The sequence below is a fragment of the Rutidosis leptorrhynchoides genome, chromosome 4, assembly GCF_046630445.1.
Source record: "Rutidosis leptorrhynchoides isolate AG116_Rl617_1_P2 chromosome 4, CSIRO_AGI_Rlap_v1, whole genome shotgun sequence".
In the NCBI taxonomy this organism is placed as follows: domain Eukaryota; kingdom Viridiplantae; phylum Streptophyta; class Magnoliopsida; order Asterales; family Asteraceae; genus Rutidosis; species Rutidosis leptorrhynchoides.
In genome coordinates, this window is record NC_092336.1 from 424,816,589 (window position 1) to 424,839,779 (window position 23,191).

The 23,191-nt window shown below is 34.2% G+C and overlaps 1 long non-coding RNA gene across 1 annotated transcript; it reads left to right on the forward strand.

Annotated features, from left to right (window-relative positions):
* Positions 1-271: 271 nt before the first annotated feature.
* Positions 272-1,894, forward strand: LOC139845502 (uncharacterized). The gene is made up of 4 exons (XR_011758362.1): positions 272-339; positions 552-790; positions 968-1,239; positions 1,752-1,894. It is a non-coding gene; the product is annotated as an uncharacterized lncRNA (long non-coding RNA).
* The last annotated feature ends 21,297 nt before the right edge of the window (positions 1,895-23,191 follow it).

The window sequence follows — 23,191 nt, forward strand, 5'->3', positions numbered from 1 at the left end:
TTATTGTATGAGATATTGTAGGGGGAAGACAACCTCTCACGGGTTAATTTTTAATTTTGTTCATGTGGTTTCACAGCAGCTTGGGGCAGGCAAGAACTGTTCCTTAAGGCTAATCTAAATTTTATATTAAGTGGAAGAGTTTAGTGTTAGAGGTAACTATTTCTATTCTTGCTCATATATGCATTATTTGATTTTCCGACATCTTATATATGTTGGTGTATAGATGTATAGTGTTGATTTCAATGTTTAATGTGTTGTTTATAACTATGACAGATGGTTGTTGCAGTAAGCCCTGATGGGAAGCATATTGCGATTGCTTTGTCGGATTTCACTGTTAAGGTTGTATTCATTTCTTTGAACTTCTTTTTCTAACTATTCACTATTAAACGAAATATTTAATATTTATTTTATGTTGCAATTTTGGTTGTTTATTAGTTAGTTTTTCATGATGTGGGCGTTACAAATAGATAAGTGAGCTATGTCACTTCATATCACGAACATTCAGATGCTGAAATATAACATATTTATTTAAAAACTTATGTATTATTCAGGTACAACGTATTATTTGATTTTATGCTCACAATGATGTATCCTGAGAGGGTGATGAGAGGAGGCCAGTAAGTACATATATCGGTCATCTACAATATTCCGTTTGATTCTCTCTCAAATTCTGAAGGAAAAAGATAACAAATGTTAACGAACGAAGAAGCTTGAAGCAATGGTATTGTTGTTAGGTTATTCAAGTACGAGAGGGAGAAAGATGCAAGGATTGCCGTGATGCCTCACTATGGTAATGTGTAATGTAGATGATTAAATGGTTTCATAAACAACTTTCTATCTTTTATCATATCATGAACACCTTTGAACATGGTAACAAGTTCAATTATCTTATATCATTGGTATAAGATAACAGGTCGACAATTGGGATTAACATCTTTTTGGGGCTTTTGATTTATGTCAACACTAGGTTGTTGTAAGAGCATGCAGTGCTAATGCCGCCATTCTTCTGGAACCAGTTTGTGGCGAAGATAAATTTGACTGGCTTTCTAGAGGATTTCACTTTAAAACGAAGATAAATAGCCAAAGGAACAGGAATCACCACAACACAAATGAAGATGGGAAGTTATTTACTGATGTTAGGTAATGGAGACTGAACATGTAGATGATGGGGGTTAAGGAAAGAGTTGTCTCTGGAGCTGAATACTTGATTGACTTTCCAAGATCAATGCTGATTTACAGGTCTTAATTCTTAAAAATAAATATGGCTTTCATAGTTTAATCTATTTTAAATACTTTCCAAAGAAGTCTGGTAATCTATTTTATAGTTTAAAATCATTAAGAAATCGTACATATATTACTATAGTTTTAAATACTTTAAATGTGGCTTTCATAAGAATAATTAAGGTGCATATAATTTGTTCTATGGTTGATAAGGATTGAAGCAACCCAAGTCTTAAGGAGCCGGTATAATTTCTTTTAGAAATTTAAAAAATGAAAAGCATGTTGCACGCTATATTAGATTATCAACTATAGAATTAATGTAGGATGCTCGGTAGGTACAAATCTAATAGCCCCATAGTCTCAATAATTTTTTTTTTTCGCCAACCCTGGTTTGGGTCCACACATGTACTCATAGCTTTCGGTTGTTTAGAATCTATACAAATGTATCATAGTGTAGGTCGAATATGGGTACAAATTTCGGTACTAATCCATGTGTAATTTTATTTTAGTAGTTTCTAATAAAATTTCAGGTGATGGAATCGGATAAATGCCCATTTTGTCACGATGAGCCGGAAGACGTAGATCATTTATTTACAACTTGCAGGTTGATTCTCCCAGTCTGGAGGGGATTCTTAAGACGGTGGAATATCAATGAATCTATTCTTGCTGGAGCAGCAAATGCCATCAACTCAGCAAACATGAAAGTAAGAGTAAAAGAGGTAAATTGGTTGTGTTTAGCATCCCAATATATACTCTTGGAACTAATATGGAAAAGGTGAGACGACCCGTCCTAATCCATAAGGATGAATACAATAACATATGATTACATCGCGAGGTATTTGACCTTTATATGATACATTTTACAAACATTGCATTTGTTTTTAAAAGACAAACTTCCATTACATCGAAAGTTGACAGATATGCATATCCTTTCATAATATATCCAAACTATGAATGACTTAATATTAATTTTGATGAACTCAATGACTCGAATGCAACGTCTTTTGAAATATGTCATGAATGACTCCAAGTAATATCTCAAAAATGAGCAAATGCACAGCGGAAGATTTCTTTCATACCTAAGAATAAACATGCTTTAAAGTGTCAACCAAAAGGTTGGTGAGTTCATTAGTTTATCATAATCAATCATTTACATCATTTTAATAGACCACAAGATTTCAGATATTTAATTGTACTCGTAACCCGAGTACATAATAACACGCATAACCCGCGAATTAAAATTCATTCATATGGTGAACGCTTGATAACCGAACTAACAGGATGCATATAGAATATCCCCATCATTTCGGGACTCTCATCAGATATGATAATCGAAGTACTAAAGCATTCGTAACCCGAATGGGACGTGTCGAGGTCCATAGATCTATCTTTAGGATTCACGTCAATTGGTGGCAATTATAATAAACACCAATTCTTAGGCTACCAAGCTAAAAAGGGGCATATTCGATTCGATAATCCAACCATAGAATGTAGTTTCGATTACTTGTGTCTATTTCGTAAAATATTTATAAAAACAGCGCATGTATTCTCAGTCTCAAAAATATATATTGCAAAAACATTTAAAAATGGAGCAAATGAAACTCACAATACTGTATTTTGTAGTAAAAATACATATGACGACATTGAACAACTGAACAATGCAGGGTTGGTCTCGGATTTACGAACCTATATCATTCATATATATATTAAAACATATACTTGTAATCGAATAAATATATATATTTTATTATTAGTGATGTAATTTATATCCTTAATAATTTATAAGTTTTATTATTTATTTATTTATATATTTTCATTATATATATATATATATATATATATATATATATATATATATATATATATATATATATATATATATATATATATATATATAATTGTTAATATAGTTAAGTTATGTGTACTAAGTATATTTATATATAAAATCTTTATTTTTACACTTATGACCTTAATAATGTCATTGGAACTTTTATTTTAGTAGTCATAATTATTTTAATAATAATAATATAGATAATACTGATACTAATAACAATGATAGTAAAATAATAATTTTTAATAAAAATGATAGATTTAAAAGTAATGATACTTTTAGTAATAATAACAATAATACTACTTATATTTATAACAATGATACTAATAATAATGTTTATGAAAAATAATAACATAATGTATGGTTTCATAATGATAATAATATTAATAATCCTAATAATAAAAATAATAACAATAATATTAACAATAATAATAATACTTATAATAATAATAATAATAATAATAATAATAATAATAATAACAGTAGTTTTTAATAAAAATGAAAAGTTTACTAAGTTAATGAAAATAATACTTTTGGTAATAGTACCTACTACATAATAATAACGATCCTATTGATAATGATAATATTAATAACAATATTACTTATTAATACTACTAATGGTAATAATATTAGTAATAATAATAATAATAATCACCATAATGGAAATTATAATTATAAATGATAACTAATACTTATAATAATAATAACTAGTAGTCCGTAACTAATATTATTAATAACTATAATAATACTAATAATAATTATGATAATTATAATACTTGTAATAACACTAATTAACAACAACAACAACAACAGCAGCAGCAGCGGCTACAGCAGCTGCAGCAGCTGCAGCAGCAGCAACAACAACAACAACAACAACAACGTGGTAACCCTAAAAAAACACCTATGTCCATGCCCGGGCTTGAACCCGTGATCTCCCGCTCACTCGCACACCCCCTTAACCATTCCGCTGTTCCTTTTTATCTGTATTATCCTACAACTAAATTTATATAACCCTTATTTTAAATGTCTTCTCCTTCTTCATAAACAATCGATCCCTTATAGTTCAACACCCCTCAGTGGAGTTACCAATTTGTTTAGGTTTTTAAAAAAAAAATAGAACAAGAAACATTTAGAATGGGTTGTAAATTAATTATCAAACGAAAACAACAATATATATATATATATATATATATATATATATATATATATATATATATATATATATATATATATATATAGGGGCAGGATCAATGGGGAAGTAACCAATCGGGGGGAAGCGGGGGGAAGCAAAATTTATTTTTTTTTTCATTTTTTTGGAATTTTTTTTCCGGCATCAAGATCACACGAAAATATGAACATTTAGAAGAGACACTTCGTGATGAATGTTATTATTTAGGCGGGAAAACGATCGACAAAAATAACATTCAAGATAATATTGTTCGTGAAGAATATGAACGTTTTTTTTTCTTCATGTTTTGTGAAGTAAAATTTAGCCCGATTTAGGGTTTGGTGTTTTGGGTTTATTCCATAAACCCAAAACACCAAACCCTAAACCCTAAACCCTAAACTCTAAACCGTTCGTGTTAAAAACTCAATCTAAACCCTAAATCTAAACCCTAAATCTAAACCCTAAACCCTAAATTTCTAAACCCTAATATCTAAACCCTATAAACCCTAATATCTAAACCCTAATATCTAAACCCCAATAGCTAAAACCTCAACATACGCTCGAAAAACACGATAATTGTTATATATTGCTTCTTCGAGCGTTTTCCCGCTAAAATAAAAACATTTATCACAAAGTGTCTCTACTAAATGTTCATATTTTCATCCCATCTATAATGTTCGTGAATAAAGTTTTTTCAAAAAACGAAAAAAAAAGTTTTTGCTTCCCCCCGCTTCCCCCGATTGGTTACTTCCCTCTTGTACCTACCCCTATATATATATATATATATATATATATATATATATATATATATATATATATATATATATATATATATATATATATATATATATATATTACAGCTTCTGGTGCTGCTGTTCGTCGCCTATGAAGGAGAAAAGAAAAAAATTGATTTCAGTTTTTAGCTCGTTTTGGATAATCTTTATAACACGAAAAAGGTTTTATATCAATCATAAAAACTTCCCAAATCATTAATTGTACTTGAATTTCAACAGATAACGCTAATTTAATCGATGAACAATGTTTGACTTTTTAATTCAAAATCTTTGACTCGAAAATTCGTAATCGATACTATGAATTGAGAATTGACACTTTGCAGATAGTTTCAATAATAGATTCTTATCACAACTGCATTTTTACTTTTTGAAGATTTAATCAAATTTGATCAATGGCTTTTTCACTTTTCAAGAACATGAACTCAAAATCAAAATTTGAATTCTAGATTGTTTTAGATAAAAATTATAACTTGAATTAGATAGTAACTCATTCCTAGAAACTTTATGAATTCATAATTGATCCTGAAACATCAATATTGTAACGACCCGACCAAAACCGTTATTGACGGCGCCGTTAACTTAGGTCCCGTTGCGTGGTCGTAGTCCCTATATGAGACTCGTTTGACCAAAATTATGTCGCATTCATTTGAAAGGTAGAAGACTTGCAAGTTTAGTTTACAAAACCGTTCGACAACAAGTCTAAGTTTACAAAAGTCATAAAGTATAAATGAAATAACTTGCGACATAATTAGTTTAAAAACACAGTTGCTATAAATAGCGTAAGTATGTAAACAAAAGTTTGAATCCAAAAGTGCTATCCCTAGCGTATGCATGTATGGTTGACTCCAATCAAGTAATCAAAGAGTGCGGAAGCATGTATCAAGTAGCCAAGTATGAACCTGAGAAAACATGTAGAAAACTGTCAACGAAAAACGTTGGTGAGATCATAAATGTATTTGTAAAAGTATGTTTTTGAATCACAAGGTTTAGTATCAAGCGTATACATCTCTAAAGATGTGTTTGTATCAAAAAGTATACATCTCAAAAGATGTTATTTGTAAACCATAAGATTTTGTATAAAGTGAATATCAAGCGTATACATCCCAAAAGATGTCTGTATCACGAGCACCCAATTACCAAAACTTAACTGAATCTTACCTCTGCATAATAGTGTTAGAACCTACACTATACACCGAAAATACGTTTCATCCGTCAGACGAGGGTTCGTCAAACCCGTATGGCCACACAACATAAATTCTCGCTCACACCCTACAAGTGTAACTAATGGTAATTGAACTTGAGGATTTTCGTTCTAACTCGTATGTATCTTTGCTCTTGTATTCGCATTTGTGTTCAAAGTATGAAAGTATAAACCGTATAAATGTATATAAAGTATATGTTTCTCAGCCCACGATTTAAAAGTATAAAAGTATTTGAAAGGGTGGGACTATGATCTCACCTCGAGTGCACGAGTATAAAAGTACTTCACAAAGTAACGTATGCATGAAAGTTGCTTAGCCTTGACCTAAACAAGTAAGTTGTGTCAATTAACCGGTTACGATACAAGGTCGGGTGAAATGTGTTCAATTAGTCCTATGGCTCGTTACGACTCGATTAAATATAGCATGTGAATCAATTTGTCAAGTTTCATACAAGAATCACGTATAAAAGCATGTTAGAACGATTGCATAAAAGTTTGGTTAAGTTTGACTAAAAGTCAAACTTGGTCAAAGTCAACGAAAAAGTCAACACGTTCGGGTCGGGTCCCGGACTATTTTTCTATGCTAGTTATTCATATACAAGTATATTAGAACAAGTTTCATGTGAATCGGAGGTCGGTAGCTAGTCAAACATTTCACGTGAAATGGGTCCAAGAGGTCAGAATCTGGCCAGGTGATTCTGCGCGCCGCGCGGGGATGTGGCGCGCCGCGCCACTACCTGGGCAGAGAATTCTGGTCAGTTTTTCCAAGTGTGCACGAACCAAAACCTTTTCTAACACAACACTTGACCCGCAAACACTTATAACGCCTATCATACATCGTTGGAAAGGTATTTTGACGAGGAATGCAACTAAGTACATATTATCAATCAAAACATGCATTTAAAATAATCAAATTCTCGTCAAATGTTCAATGAACGTTCATAATCAAAGTTTCAAGTTTGTAAAACGCATTTCATGATTCGGGCAACCAATTTACACATATGATATGCCGTTTTGAAGGTAATGAAGCATACATTACTACTAAACACTAACAATTAACATTTCCTGGCATTCAAGCATCAAAAGTTCATGTCAAGAACTATCAAACCCTAGTCAAACATCACAAAATCCTTAATCGGGTTTTTGAAGTTTTCTTAATCAACCTACACATCAAAATGTAGCTAACGATACTAGTAACACAATTAAAACATGAACTTTAACAATTAAACAACTTTTAATCATCCAAAATCAAAGATTAAGCTAACCCACTTCAAAAGTTCAAACTAGTTACTCAAATCAACAAATCGAGCAAACAAAATATATATTCATGTTACACACGAGCCATAGACACTAACTAACACCATTTCAAGTATAAAAACACGAATTTAGAGAAAATCTAGAGTTTTAGAAATGTTACCCAAAATCAATGAAGTTAGTATCCAATCGTAGAGGATGATAAGAGGATCATGAATATGTAGTTTGTTTTGATGTTTGCTTGCTAAATCGAAATTAGATGATGAATCTTTTGTTTGAAGGTTGAGAGAAAAGATGGAAGTAATGAAGATGGTGGAGATGAAAATGAATGGAGGAGGATGGAGTTGACTAGTTGACCTAGTCAACTAGTTTGGCTCTTTGGCGAGTTTAGTCCCTCAAGTTTCAAAGCGGGTGCGGGAATTAACCAAACGAATATTTTAAAAACGCTCGTGTAAACGGGTGACGTTAAAATTAAATAACGAGGGATATTATTTTAAAAAAAAAAAGACGGTGTTAAAATAAATTTAACGGAAAAACGCGGGATGTTACATTATCCACACCTCAAAAGAAATTTCGTCCCGAAATTTAGTTGGAAGTAGTAGTTGTTGAATCTTCCTCGAGATCTTGCGTTGTAAATTCTACGGATAAGTGAAGGTACGTCCTTGGGCATTTCAACGAACTTCGACGGTCGGGATTTTTACGTTGGATTGAAGTTTGGTTTCACGATTCATAATTTCAACCGGTTCTCCTAGGAAGTGGAGTGTACCATCGATAGCAAGCTCATCGAAGGGAATAGCAAGTTACGTCTTCAGGTTCTATGTAGGATGAACGGAGACTCGAAATGAGCCGGAAAATCTAAACGGCTAGCAACGGGTCTAAAACGCCCCAAGATTTCAAAAGGATTAAAATATCACGGATTTAGCTTTCTATGTTTCCCGAAACGGATTACACCTCCTCAAAGTGCGACTTTTAACGTGACGCGGTTTCCCATGGAATTCGAAAGGTTTACGTGTAACATCGGCATAGCTCCTGGTGATTACGAGTCGCGTTGGGTCTTGCTTGAATATGAATAAATTTTCTCAGTTGCTCATGAATAAACTCGGCCCCGGTGAATTGATCATCGTTTACTTTGTTCGACAAAAGAGAATGACGTTTCCGGTCACATGTGGTTTCAAAAGGTGTGACGTTAAGAATCGAATGATAACTATCGTGGTAAGAGATTCTGGTTAAAGGCAAGACTTTTCTCAAGTGGTTTGAAGTTGGTAACACAAATTCGTATTACGGTTTCCAAGGTTTGAATCGTATGTTTGTTCGGTCCGTCGGGTTTTGGATGGTACGCGGTACTCATGTCTAAACGTGGTCCCGAGGCTTTTTGTAAGGCACTCCGAAATCTAGAAGTGAAACGAGGATCTCGATCCGAAACAAAGTACATTCCGTAAGGTATATTTGAACAAGTTTGTTAGGACAAGTTTCTCAAGAAAATTCGCGTCGCGGAAGATTTATCGGTTTCCAAATACGTTCGTCGAGACTATTCACCCTCGAGGCGAATACTAGTATAACGTGAAGAGTCTCTCTCCATTGAGAATTTAAAATAAAAGATTTCCTGAACCAGAATTACGAGTGTAAGGCGAGAGAAGTTTCCGCCTCGATGTGAGCATAACGAGTAAATTGTAGTTAGTCAATAAGACTGTGCGAGGACGAGATAGTATACACGTGTAACATACGGTTGAAGTCGAAAGGAATCGGTAATTCATTCGGAAGCATAAGTATAGTTCGACAAAAATCGAAGGTGTGTCCCCGGTATGGTTGTTATCAATATTCTCGGAGTTTTCAGATGTCCAACATGAATAGATGAAGTCATGTACATGGCTCATGGTGGTGTTTAGGTTGATCGAGTCTAACCACCATCACGTGTCACTAGAACTTTGGTATGTCTTACCGTAATATAACCACGTTGATCGAGTGTCGTTATATTACGCTAACTCATACCTCCATTCCCACATCACTCTATAGATTCAAGTTCGTGTAATCGTGAAGTTTAAAATAAACAAAGTGTAACGACGTCTCTAACGTGACTCGTATTGAATCGAAAGAATTAGTGCAACTATAAAGAAGCGTTCCCCGAGGGAAGTGTATAAATGATTGTTCACGTCAATGTGGTTCGAGTCAGACAATAAGGTATTCAGGTATGAAAAGAGTAACGAGTCATGATAACGAGTAGCACGCAACCGTAGTGATAAATGTTGATGACGATACTCACCTAGAGTAGTGATGGTAGTAACACCAAAAAGTAGATAGTAAGAAACACCAGTGGGAAACCGATAGTAAGTTGAAACGGTGGCAAATAACAATCCGGGAGACAGAGTTCCCGAACAAGTGTGACTTGTAATGACCCGCACTTTTTCGATCGTTCTATACTTATAAGATTAATATTTATATAAATTAAACCTTACCAACATGATAAGCAATCCAAATTGTTAAGATTTATGTTTTTGAAAAGAGTTTTACACAACGTTTGACCGTCTAGTTTGACCGATGATATCACGAACTATACAATATATGATAATTATACATACATATTTAACATGATCTAAGGATGTTTTAATATCTCATTTTGTATTAATAACAAAAAGTCATAAGTATATTTTGAAACTACTAACTTAAGTTTTCAAAACAATAACCATACGTAACGTTATTTGACATAAATACTGATGATTTATAATGTTTATACATATATCGTATAAGTAATGTATTTAATCATTTTTAAAGGGCTTTTATACATAAAACAATATAAGTATATTTACAAAAGATAGTTATATTTGAATTCTCGTTCCGTTTCCTCAATAATCCTATACGTATATCTAGGGTACTATACACAGCTTCTAGAAGTATTTACTATTGGTATATACCAATAGAAATCTTCAATTATTGGAATAATATGTCATTCATGACATAATAAATTTTAACTTATCTTAGATATTTTCACTAAAAACCAAATTTTCAAGCCTATAAATAAGCACCATTTCTAACTCATTTTTACACATTCATTTTCCAAATTTTACTTTCAATTTTCACACACACTTGCAAGAACTCTCTCAACTTTTATTTTACTACTTCTTTCCAGCAACTTTACATTTTAAACTTGAGGTAAAAACTCTACTTCAACTCTTTTTCAATTCATATATTTATAGCTATATATATAAGAGTTTATAAACTAGAACATAGTTTGAATGATTTCAAACTTGTTCGCAAACTAAATAGATCCTTCTAACTTAACTTTTAAAATACTTCAAGACCTGTAATATAACTTAAAAATATGCTAATTTAACAAGGTATAACTTGGTTTTTCAAAGAACACCTTAAAAACTGTTTTTATGACGTCGGAGTGCAACCGGGGGCTGTTTTGGGTTGGATAATTAAAAACCATCTTAAACTTTGAATTGGAGGTTTATTTTCTGGAAAAATGATTTTTACTATGAATATGATAACACATAAAAATTTCATGATTTAACTCAAAGTATAAGTATTTTTAGAAAAATAATCATTTAAGGTTGTTTACATGATGGAAAATGATTAACTTCATAAGTTTCACTAAAGTTTGACCTATGACCTGTGATTTCGAATACAAACTAAGGTATTTACAGTTCATAGTCTTAAAGAGGGACTCGATCCAAGGAAGTGGCAAGTTGAATCAACGAAAACGGAGTTGTAACGAAGAAACTATGACCAAAACGAGATCGGATATCTAAGACTAGTTTGGCTACGAAAATAATTGGAGAAAATTAAATAAATCACATCTTTTTAAAATAACATGATATTTTATATATATGTACTCATAATTTAATTTTATATGGTTCAGGATCACCCGTAAACAATACGAGAAGATTAATCATAAGATCCCATGATTGTACGCAACACGTCATTTGACAACACCGGTACTTTATGTACGCAACACGTCATTTGACAACACCGGTACCATGGGTCAAGATTAATCTCGACCAATACATATACGATGGGAGTTTTTATTTATTTCATTGGGGGTTTATTAAACACCTAAAAATGAACCATTAAAATTGAATTACTAACATCGGACTGCTAACTACGGACTAAGAAATTATTAAAACTATTAAAAGTATAAAAAGTATATATATGTGACGATTGTTTAAAATAGAAATATATTGATAAATTATATATGGATAGGTTCGTGATATCAATCGGAGACCAAGTCGAAATTACATATCTTCAAGACGAAAGTGAGTATATAGTCCCACTTTTAAACTCTAAATATTTCGGGATGAGAATACATGTATTTTATGTTTTACGTTATGGACACAAGTAACTGAAAAATATATTCTACGTTGAGTTGTACCACTGGCATACTTCCCTGTAGCTTGGTAACTAATATTTACAGCGGTATTGTAAACGCGAATCCTGTTGATAGATCTATCGGGCCTGACAACCCCAACCGGACTGGACGACCAGTATTCAACGGTTGCACAGTACTTCGTTTCGTGACTACACTTGGTACGGTGTAGTAAGATTTCATAATAAAGGGAATATGCGACGTGATTAAATGTTAAGAATGGTTACCAAGTGCTCAACCACTTAGAATATTTTTATTAAAATGTTTATATATGAAATCTTGTGGTCTATATATATATTGCTGCCGGCATTAAACCTATATCTCACCAACTTTATGTTGACGTTTTAAACATGTTTATTCTCAGGTGATAATTAGAAGCTTCCGCTGCATTATGTTGAATTTGAGCAGGATCTTGCGTACGCATATTTGTGTCAAAAATAAAACTGCATACCCGAGGATTTGTGTTGTAAAATATACTAGAAATCGTGTTGTTATCATTATTTGTAAAGTTTGTAAGTCGAAGATTATCGCTAAACGATAATCATCTTTCTATCGTCTAAAGCTTGTATCAAAAATAAGATTTGTGGTTTGTAATGTAAAATATATGCAGTTTTCTTTTAAAAATGTCTCATGTAGAGGTCAATACCTCGCAATGAAATCATACGTTATCTAACTCGTTCTTAGGGTTAAGGACGGGTTATGACATGTGGTATCAGAGCGGTGGTCTTAGCGAACCAGGTTTGCATTAGTGTGTCTAACTGATAAGTCGTTAGGATACATTAGTAAGTCTGGACTTTGACCGGGTCTGATTTCAAAAACCATTGCTTATCACTGTTGGTTAAAATTTATATGTAAATATTATGTAGTACTAATGGGTTAGTTGTTGTGTGATAGATGTCGGGCTCAAAACTTGTTATCACATTCAGCGACTCCGAACCAGAATCTTCAGATGGTGTTCCAGTCATTAACCTATCCGATGACGAAAATAATATCTTTGGGGAAGACTCACAAATTCCGGATGAACCGACTATAGAGAACCCGGAAAGTGAACCCGAGGAGGAAAGTGAACCCGAGGAGGAAAGTGAACCCGAGGAGGAAAGTGAACCCGAGGAGGAAAGTGAACCCGAGGAAGAAATACAGGAAATTACAAAAGAAGAGTTCGAACTAGGAAAGAAACGAAAGGCTAATGAATTAGAAAATTCAAATCCTGAGTTTAATAAGGATGATGTGGCACCAACTCCACTAGACACTACCACCCCTATTCCCGCTATTCCTATTCGTTCTATCCCGGCATCCAGTTCTTCAGTCCCACAGTCAAAATATAGGCAGACAGCCAGGATAAGCGTTAAGCGATTCTTTGAACCTAAACGTCCTAGAAAATAGACCAAACGATGCGCTGCCGTATTAAACCATGGGATCATATAATGTTTTGTATAATATTATTAGTGTGGTTTGCTTAATGTTCGATGTAAGATAAGCATATGTAAAATAGTGAAGTGTGAAATGCAATAATTTTCCATGGTTAAGTATTATTTAGATGGTAGTAATTGATTCTGTACTAAGCTATTAAGTATGGACATTAACGGGTAGGTACTACCCTAGATATAATTATAAAACGCTAATAAGAAGAAAAGGCTTTTATAATAATACCTGGTTCATATTATTAATAAGCTATAATGTACTGTAAATATACACTACATCTATAATATTCCATGTGAATAATTATTTTCTTTTCATTCTTATAGAAGAATATGGCGCGATTGAACCGAATGACGGAACAAGAAATCCAGGAACTCATCAATCAACGAGTGAACGACAGAATGTTATGGGTCGAGGCTGCAAGAGGTGCTGCAGTTAACCCAAATCCTCGTGTGGGGTGCACTTACAAAACTTTTCAAGCTTGCAAGCCCTCATCATTCAGTGGAACAGAAGGACCGATCGGTTTAACCCGGTGGATAGAAAAGATGGAAACTGTGTTCAAAATCAGTGGTTGTGTTGAAAAGGACATGACCAAATACGCATCGTGCACTTTACAAGATAGTGCACTCACGTGGTGGAAAAATTATGTGAAGGCTGTAGGAGGAGATGTAGCTTATGATACTCCGTGGGAAGAATTCAAAACAATGTTAATCAATGAATATTGTCCAAGGAACGAGGTTAGGAAGTTGGAAGATGAGTTACGAAGTCTGAAGGTTATTGGTACTGAAATCACCAACTACAATCAGCGATTCATGGAATTAGTTTTGCTATGTCCTGAATTGGTTCCAACCGAAGAACGGAAGATTGAAATGTATAAAGATGGTTTGCCCAAAAAGGTCAAGGCAAATGTTACAGCATCGAAACCTAAGACAATTCATGAAGCTATAACCATGGCAAACGAGCTAATGGATCAGGTCATTTTGGATAAGAAAGTATCCAATACTGATGTGAAGGTATCAGGTAACAAAAGAAAGTGGAATGGAAATTATGATCGAGGTAACCAACAACAATCTTTTAAGAAACAAGAAAACACGCAAGGTACGGGTAGTGGTTTAAGCTTTGGTTATAAAGGACAAAATCCTTTATGCAACCGATGCCACAAACATCACTCTGGTTACTGTAATGTGGTATGCAACAAATGTAATCGAAAGGGTCATCTTGCTGAAGATTGTAGGGCTCTCGTTACAAATACAAATGGTACCAAGACTCCTGCCACCAATGCAAATAGAACTGCTTTGGCTACCATTACTTGTTTTGGGTGTGGAAAACAAGGTCACTATAAGAGCCAGTGCCCGAATCCAGAGAAGAATATCGGACCTGCACGTGGAAGAGCATTTGTTATTAATGCTAAAGAGGCATGTGAAGACCCGGAGCTTGTTACGGGTACGTTTACCATTAATAACTTATCCGCATCTATTATATTTGATACTGGTGCTGATAGAAGTTACGTGTGTAGAGACTTTCACGCTAAATTGAATTGTTCATCATTACCTCTCGATGCTAAGTACATGATTGAGTTAGCTAATGGTAAACTAATTAAAGCCGATAAAATTTGCCGTGATTGTAAAATAAATTTAGCCGGAGAAACGTTTAAAATTGACTTGATACCCGTAGAATTAGGAAGTTTTGATGTAATAGTCGGCATGGACTGGATGTCCAAAATAGGAGCTGAAGTTGTGTGCGCCAAGAAGACAATTCGCATTCCTCGTAAGTATAAAACGCCAGTAATGATTTATGGAGAGAAGGGTAACTCAAAGCTAAAACTCATTAGTTATTTGAAAGCTCAAAAGTGCTTGAAGAAAGGGATGTTATGCTATTCTAGCACATGTTAATAAAGTCGAAAAGAAAGAAAAAGAGAAGTGCATCAACGACGTGCCTGTGGCAAGAGATTTTCCTGAAGTTTTTCCGGAAGAGTTGCCGGGACTACCTCCCTTTAGATCTGTAGAATTTCAAATAGATTTAGTACCAGGAGCTGCACCAGTTGCCCGTGCTCCATATAGACTTGCACCGTCCGAGTTAAAAGAACTTCAGAGTCAGTTAAAAGAATTACTGGATCATGGATTCATACGACCAAGTACTTCACCGTGGGGAGCTCCGATTCTATTTGTTAAAAAGAAAGATGGATCTTTTAGGATGTGTATAGATTATCGTGAATTAAATAAGTTAACTATCAAGAATCGGTATCCACTACCGAGAATTGACGACTTATTTGATCAACTCCAAGGATCATGTGTGTACTCAAAAATTGACTTAAGGTCGGGCTATCATCAATTACGTGTCAAAGAAGAAGATATACCGAAAACTGCTTTTCGGACACGTTATGGTCATTACGAATTTTTGGTTATGCCGTTTGGATTGACGAATGCGCCAGCTGTATTCATGGACCTCATGAATCGAGTTTGTAGTCCGTATTTAGATAAGTTTGTTATCGTTTTCATTGATGATATTCTTATCTATTCCAAGAGTGAGCAAGAGCATGAAGAGCATTTAAGGTTGATATTAGAGTTGTTGAGAAAAGAACAACTATATGCTAAATTTTCTAAGTGTGCTTTTTGGTTGAAAGAAGTTCAATTTCTTGGCCACGTTGTTAGTAGCAAAGGAATTCAGGTTGATCCAGCAAAAACTGAAGCCATTGAAAAATGGGAGACTCCTAAGACACCAACGCAGATACGTCAATTTTTGGGTTTAGCCGGTTATTATAGAAGGTTTATTCAAGATTTTTCCCGAATAGCTAAGCCGTTGACAGCGTTAACGCAAAAAGGGAAGAAATATGAATGGAATTCTGAGCAGGAGAGTGCATTTCAATTACTAAAGAAGAAGTTAACTACGGCGCCTATTTTATCGTTACCAGAAGGGAACGATGATTTTGAAATATATTGTGACGCTTCGCGACAAGGTTTTGGTTGCGTTCTTATGCAACGAAAGAAAGTTATTGCATACGCATCCCGACAATTGAAGATTCACGAACGGAATTATACGACGCATGATCTAGAACTGGGAGCAGTCGTGTTTGCATTGAAGATATGGAGACACTACTTGTATGGGGTTAAATGCACTGTGTTTACTGATCATAAAAGCCTTCAACATATTTTTGATCAGAAACAGCTGAACATGAGACAACGTAGGTGGGTCGAGTTAATAAACGACTATGATTGTGAAATTCGTTATCATCCCGGGAAAGCGAACGTGGTGGCCGACGCTCTAAGCAGAAAGGAACGAGAACCAATTCGAGTACGAGCGATGAACATAAAAATTCGCATGAATCTCAACTCACAAATCAAAGAAGTTCAACGAGAAGCACTTACTAAAGAAAATATAGGAAATGAAATAATGAAGAAGTATGAGAAGCAACTCGTTATGCGGGAAGATGGAATTCGATATTTTGCAAATCGTATTTGGGTACCGAAGTTGGGTGGATTAAGGAAGTTGATATTGAACGAGGCACATAAGACAAGATATTCGATACATCCTGGAGTTGGAAAGATGTACCAAGATCTTAAGACGCATTATTGGTGGCCTAATTTGAAGACAGACGTTGCAACATATGTTGGGGAATGTTTAACTTGTTCCAAAGTCAAAGCAGAACACCAGAAGCCGTCAGGGTTACTTCAACAACCAGAAATTCCAGAATGGAAATGGGACGGTATTACCATGGATTTCATCACGAAGTTACCAAAGACTGCCTGGGGATACGACACCATTTGGGTAATTGTTGATCGTCTTACCAAATCTGCACATTTCTTGCCTATAAAGGAAACAGATAGAATGGAGAAATTATTACGATTATATATAAAGGAAATAGTTTCAAGGCATGGAATACCTATTTCCATTATATCTGATCGTGATAGTAGATTTACCTCAAAGTTCTGGCAATCACTACAGGAGGCCCTAGGAACTCGTTTGGATATGAGCACCGCATATCATCCGCAAACCGACGGGCAGAGTGAAAGAACGATTCAGACTCTTGAAGACATGCTCAGGGCATGTGTGATCGATTTTGGAAACGGATGGGATAAATATCTACCATTAGCAGAATTCTCGTATAATAATAGTTATCATGCGAGCATTAAAGCTGCGCCATTCGAAGCATTGTACGGAAGGAAGTGTAGATCTCCTATTTGTTGGAATGAAGTAGGAGATCGACAATTAACTGGTCCCGAGATCATACACGAAACGACTGAGAAGATAGTACAAATCAAGGAGAGATTGAAAACAGCCCGTAGTTGCCAAAAGAGCTACGCCGATGTTCGAAGGAAACCATTAGAGTTTCAGATCGGTGACATGGTTATGTTAAAGGTGTCACCTTGGAAAGGTGTAATACGTTTTGGAAAAAGGGGTAAACTAAACCCAAGGTATGTAGGCCCGTTCAAGATCATCGAACGCATTGGACCGGTAGCTTATCGACTCGAGTTACCGCAACAACTCGCCGGAGTACATAATACCTTTCACGTCTCAAACCTTAAGAAGTGTCTTGCAAAGGAAGACCTCACCATTCCTCTTGAAGAAATCCATGTCGACGAGAAACTACAATTCATCGAAGAACCAATCGAAATCATGGATCGTGAAGTTAAACGGCTCAAGCAGAGCAACATACCGATCGTTAAGGTTCGTTGGAATGCTCGAAGGGGTCCCGAGTTTACTTGGGAACGAGAGGATCAAATGAAACAAAAATATCCACACTTGTTTTCCGATGACGCAAAATAGGTACAATTTTAAAATTTCGGGATGAAATTTATTTAACGGGTAGGTACTGTAATGACCCGCACTTTTTCGATCGTTCTATACTTATAAGATTAATATTTATATAAATTAAACCTTACCAACATGATAAGCAATCCAAATTGTTAAGATTTATGTTTTTGAAAAGAGTTTTACACAACGTTTGACCGTCTAGTTTGACCGATGATATCACGAACTATACAATATATGATAATTATACATACATATTTAACATGATCTAAGGATGTTTTAATATCTCATTTTGTATTAATAACAAAAAGTCATAAGTATATTTTGAAACTACTAACTTAAGTTTTCAAAACAATAACCATACGTAACGTTATTTGACATAAATACTGATGATTTATAATGTTTATACATATATCGTATAAGTAATGTATTTAATCATTTTTAAAGGGCTTTTATACATAAAACAATATAAGTATATTTACAAAAGATAGTTATATTTGAATTCTCGTTCCGTTTCCTCAATAATCCTATACGTATATCTAGGGTACTATACACAGCTTCTAGAAGTATTTACTATTGGTATATACCAATAGAAATCTTCAATTATTGGAATAATATGTCATTCATGACATAATAAATTTTAACTTATCTTAGATATTTTCACTAAAAACTAAATTTTCAAGCCTATAAATAAGCACCATTTCTAACTCATTTTTACACATTCATTTTCCAAATTTTACTTCCAATTTTCACACACACTTGCAAGAACTCTCTCAACTTTTATTTTACTACTTCTTTCCAGCAACTTTACATTTTAAACTTGAGGTAAAAACTCTACTTCAACTCTTTTTCAATTCATATATTTATAGCTATATATATAAGAGTTTATAAACTAGAACATAGTTTGAATGATTTCAAACTTGTTCGCAAACTAAATAGATCCTTCTAACTTAACTTTTAAAATACTTCAAGACCTGTAATATAACTTAAAAATATGCTAATTTAACAAGGTATAACTTGGTTTTTCAAAGAACACCTTAAAAACTGTTTTTATGACGTCGGAGTGCAACCGGGGGCTGTTTTGGGTTGGATAATTAAAAACCATCTTAAACTTTGAATTGGAGGTTTATTTTCTGGAAAAATGATTTTTACTATGAATATGATAACACATAAAAATTTCATGATTTAACTCAAAGTATAAGTATTTTTAGAAAAATAATCATTTAAGGTTGTTTACATGATGGAAAATGATTAACTTCATAAGTTTCACTAAAGTTTGACCTATGACCTGTGATTTCGAATACAAACTAAGGTATTTACAGTTCATAGTCTTAAAGAGGGACTCGATCCAAGGAAGTGGCAAGTTGAATCAACGAAAACGGAGTTGTAACGAAGAAACTATGACCAAAACGAGATCGGATATCTAAGACTAGTTTGGCTACGAAAATAATTGGAGAAAATTAAATAAATCACATCTTTTTAAAATAACATGATATTTTATATATATGTACTCATAATTTAATTTTATATGGTTCAGGATCACCCGTAAACAATACGAGAAGATTAATCATAAGATCCCATGATTGTACGCAACACGTCATTTGACAACACCGGTACTTTATGTACGCAACACGTCATTTGACAACACCGGTACCATGGGTCAAGATTAATCTCGACCAATACATATACGATGGGGGTTTTTATTTATTTCATTGGGGGTTTATTAAACACCTAAAAATGAACCATTAAAATTGAATTACTAACATCGGACTGCTAACTACGGACTAAGAAATTATTAAAACTATTAAAAGTATAAAAAGTATATATATGTGACGATTGTTTAAAATAGAAATATATTGATAAACTATATATGGATAGGTTCGTGATATCAATCGGAGACCAAGTCGAAATTACATATCTTCAAGACGAAAGTGAGTATATAGTCCCACTTTTAAACTCTAAATATTTCGGGATGAGAATACATGTATTTTATGTTTTACGTTATGGACACAAGTAACTGAAAAATATATTCTACGTTGAGTTGTACCACTGGCATACTTCCCTGTAGCTTGGTAACTAATATTTACAGCGGTATTGTAAACGCGAATCCTGTTGATAGATCTATCGGGCCTGACAACCCCAACCGGACTGGACGACCAGTATTCAACGGTTGCACAGTACTTCGTTTCGTGACTACACTTGGTACGGTGTAGTAAGATTTCATAATAAAGGGAATATGCGACGTGATTAAATGTTAAGTATGGTTACCAAGTGCTCAACCACTTAGAATATTTTTATTAAAATGTTTATATATGAAATCTTGTGGTCTATATATATATTGCTGCCGGCATTAAACCTATATCTCACCAACTTTATGTTGACGTTTTAAACATGTTTATTCTCAGGTGATAATTAGAAGCTTCCGCTGCATTATGTTGAATTTGAGCAGGATCTTGCGTACGCATATTTGTGTCAAAAATAAAACTGCATACCCGAGGATTTGTGTTGTAAAATATACTAGAAATCGTGTTGTTATCATTATTTGTAAAGTTTGTAAGTCGAAGATTATCGCTAAACGATAATCATCTTTCTATCGTCTAAAGCTTGTATCAAAAATAAGATTTGTGGTTTGTAATGTAAAATATATGCAGTTTTCTTTTAAAAATGTCTCATATAGAGGTCAATACCTCGCAATGAAATCATACGTTATCTAACTCGTTCTTAGGGTTAAGGACGGGTTATGACATGACTAATGAAGTCGTCGTCATCCATACGTGTATGAATCATGAATTTACGTGTGTTACCAAAAAGTGGCGGAATACGAGTTCGTATGATGAAGGTTGGGTACCATTAAAAAGTTTGCCTAAGAATGATTCAAGTATAATGCACAAGTAGTCAAGTAAGTGCTATCTATAGCAAATGTATGTCAGAATGCAAATGCTAACTATCCGGTTGTAGTCTAGATTCACTAATGCGTCCCAACGACTCTGTCAGACACACTAATGCACATCCTAGTTCCCTACAACCAACGCTCTGATACCACTTGTAACGACCCGACCAAAACCGTTATTGACGGCGCCGTTAACTTAGGTCCCGTTGCGTGGTCGTAGTCCCTATATGAGACTCGTTTGACCAAAATTATGTCGCATTCATTTGAAAGGTACAAGACTTGCAAGTTTAGTTTACAAAACCGTTCGACAACAAGTCTAAGTTTACAAAAGTCATAAAGTATAAATGAAATAACTTGCGACATAATTAGTTTAAAAACACAGTTGCTATAAATAGCGTAAGTATGTAAGCAAAAGTTTGAATCCAAAAGTGCTATCCCTAGCGTATGCATGCATGGTTGACTCCAATCAAGTAATCAAAGAGTGCGGAAGCATGTATCAAGTAGCCAAGTATGAACCTGAGAAAACATGTAGAAAACTGTCAACGAAAAACGTTGGTGAGATCATAAATGTATTTGTAAAAGTATGTTTTTGAATCACAAGGTTTAGTATCAAGCGTATACATCTCTAAAGATGTGTTTGTATCAAAAAGTATACATCTCAAAAGATGTTATTTGTAAACCATAAGATTTTGTATAAAGTGAATATCAAGCGTATACATCCCAAAAGATGTCTGTATCACGAGCACCCAATTACCAAAACTTAACTGAATCTTACCTCTGCATAATAGTGTTAGAACCTACACTATACACCGAAAATACGTTTCATCCGTCAGACGAGGGTTCGTCAAACCCGTATGGCCACACAACATAAATTCTCGCTCACACCCTACAAGTGTAACTAATGGTAATTGAACTTGAGGATTTTCGTTCTAACTCGTATGTATCTTTGCTCTTGTATTCGCATTTGTGTTCAAAGTATGAAAGTATAAACCGTATAAATGTATATAAAGTATATGTTTCTCAGCCCACGATTTAAAAGTATAAAAGTATTTGAAAGGGTGGGACTATGATCTCACCTCGAGTGCACGAGTATAAAAGTACTTCACAAAGTAACGTATGCATGAAAGTTGCTTAGCCTTGACCTAAACAAGTAAGTTGTGTCAATTAACCGGTTACGATACAAGGTCGGGTGAAATGTGTTCAATTAGTCCTATGGCTCGTTACGACTCGATTAAATATAGCATGTGAATCAATTTGTCAAGTTTCATACAAGAATCACGTATAAAAGCATGTTAGAACGATTGCATAAAAGTTTGGTTAAGTTTGACTAAAAGTCAAACTTGGTCAAAGTCAACGAAAAAGTCAACACGTTAGGGTCGGGTCCCGGACTATTTTTCTATGCTAGTTATTCATATACAAGTATATTAGAACAAGTTTCATGTGAATCGGAGGTCGGTAGCTAGTCAAACATTTCACGTGAAATGGGTCCAAGAGGTCAGAATCTGGCCAGGTGATTCTGCGCGCCGCGCGGGGATGTGGCGCGCCGCGCCACTACCTGGGCAGAGAATTCTGGTCAGTTTTTCCAAGTGTGCACGAACCAAAACCTTTTCTAACACAACACTTGACCCGCAAACACTTATAACGCCTATCATACATCGTTGGAAAGGTATTTTGACGAGGAATGCAACTAAGTACATATTATCAATCAAAACATGCATTTAAAATAATCAAATTCTCGTCAAATGTTCAATGAACGTTCATAATCAAAGTTTCAAGTTTGTAAAACGCATTTCATGATTCGGGCAACCAATTTACACATATGATATGCCGTTTTGAAGGTAATGAAGCATACATTACTACTAAACACTAACAATTAACATTTCCTGGCATTCAAGCATCAAAAGTTCATGTCAAGAACTATCAAACCCTAGTCAAACATCACAAAATCCTTAATCGGGTTTTTGAAGTTTTCTTAATCAACCTACACATCAAAATGTAGCTAATGATACTAGTAACACAATTAAAACATGAACTTTAACAATTAAACAACTTTTAATCATCCAAAATCAAAGATTAAGCTAACCCACTTCAAAAGTTCAAACTAGTTACTCAAATCAACAAATCGAGCAAACAAAATATATATTCATGTTACACACGAGCCATAGACACTAACTAACACCATTTCAAGTATAAAAACACGAATTTAGAGAAAATCTAGAGTTTTAGAAATGTTACCCAAAATCAATGAAGTTAGTATCCAATCGTAGAGGATGATAAGAGGATCATGAATATGTAGTTTGT